The sequence below is a fragment of the Cebus imitator genome, unplaced genomic scaffold, assembly GCF_001604975.1.
Source record: "Cebus imitator isolate Cc_AM_T3 unplaced genomic scaffold, Cebus_imitator-1.0 Scaffold299, whole genome shotgun sequence".
NCBI classification, from domain to species: domain Eukaryota; kingdom Metazoa; phylum Chordata; class Mammalia; order Primates; family Cebidae; genus Cebus; species Cebus imitator.
In genome coordinates this window covers 1,946,167-1,948,074 of record NW_016107614.1, presented here as the reverse complement: position 1 = coordinate 1,948,074, position 1,908 = coordinate 1,946,167, and positions in this window count along the sequence as shown.

The following is a 1,908-nucleotide window of genomic DNA, read 5'->3' as shown; positions in this document are numbered from 1 at the left end:
GAGTAACTGGGACTACAGGCACGCGCCACCATGCCCAGCTAATTTTTTGTATTTTTAGTAGAGACGGGGTTTCACCATGTTGACCAGGATGGTCTCGATCTCTTGACCTCGTGATCCACCTCCCTCGGCCTCCCAAAGTGTTGGGATTACAGGCTTGAGCCACCGCGCGCGGCCTGGTCTTAATTTTTTGACCTCGTGATCCACCCGCCTTGGCCCCCCAAAGTGCTGGGATTATAGGGATTACAGGCGTGAGCCACCGCGCCTGGCCAATTTTTGTATTTTTTAAAAAAACTTTATAATAGGTTTTTATTTTTGCATTATATCTATTACAGTGTTTGAAACCTAAAGAAATACATTTTCTTTTCAAATTTGGATGTACGTATAAATATTTGTCTGGACTCAGCACACTCAATGCCATGGTTTCTTGGCCTATGTCTGCTCTAAAATCAAGCTATATCTGTCTACCCAAGGGACCTGAGAACACGGAAAATAGAGTTTATAGTTATTAGGAAAATAAAAGCAAATGGATTTGCAAAGAAAAACCAGTGAGGAGGATTTTATTCATCTTCCAAGGGTCCAAAGCTGGTAACCCAAGTCATTCTTGGGGGATATCCAGTTTCTTGAGTGGCTTGGACTCCATACCCTTTCCCTCTTTAATAGGTTAATCAAAGGCAATTCCCACAAAAGCGGGCTTAAAAAACCAGTACCTAACTCCAGAGTCTGAGGGTTCATGAAGATATGTGTTTTTTTTTTTTTTTTTTTTTTTGTATTTTTAGTACAGATGGGGTTTCACTGTGTTGGCCAGGTTGGTTTTAAACTCCTGACCTCAAGTGATCTGCCTGCCTCGACCTCCCAAAGTGCTAGGATTACAGGTGTGAGCCACCTCACCCAGCCATCATTTTGTATTTTTAGTCGAGACAGGGTTTCACCTTGTTGGCCAGGCTAGTCTTGAACTCCTGACCTCAGGTGATCTGCCCGCCTTCGCCTCCCAAAGTTCTGGGATTATAGGCAAGAGCCACCAAGCCCAGCCAATTTTCTACTTGTAAGGCAATTGAGAGGGGCTTAGAGTCACAGAGATCTTAGTGGGAATTTGGTAGCTATGTGCTCTTGACAAATGCATTTAACTCATCTGAGTCTTGTGTCCCTAATTTGGAAAATGTGGTAATTATCTACTCATAGCATTATTATTTGGCTGGAGTGAAATAATGCTGCAATGATAAACATATAGTACATACTCAATGAATATCAGCTGTTATTATTACCTCCCTTATCCTTTCTTCCAAATAGGTCTTTGTGACGAGTCAACCATGAGTTAGTTCCCAACTCAAAATAAGTGAAGCAGAAACTGGGACTTAGAGTGGAACTAGCATTAAATTGGAAATTGGGAGACTTGTCTCCTGGCTTTGTTGCCCTTTCTCTACCCAGCAACTATGTAATCTTCGTCGTCACCTTATTTGCCTGGGCTTCCAATTGCATAATTAAGAGCATTCACAGAATTGATCTCTAAAGCCTCTAGGATTCTCTGAATCCATACATCTGAGACTAAGATTATGTCGAGGAATTATTACTCTTGGCTTGATTGTTTTTTAAACAAATTAACGTGGGGTGATTGGAAAATGCATTCATTATTTACTCATTTTAGAATTACACGTTGTTTATTTATTTGAAACTGAACTATACTTCCTCCAAACACGATAGAAACTTGGTTAAAGGCAGCAAAAGACTCAAACTCGCCACCTAGCGGCGAAGAAAGGAAGTTTCAGGTGACACAAGACGTCCTGCTATCACACGTGAAGGATGGTTGTCCATAGCCATTTTTTATCTCGTATTAGTCCTCTCCCCTCATCACTCAGGACATTATTATGTATTATGTACCCAGAAACTCAATACTTCCTAGCGTGTTCATTT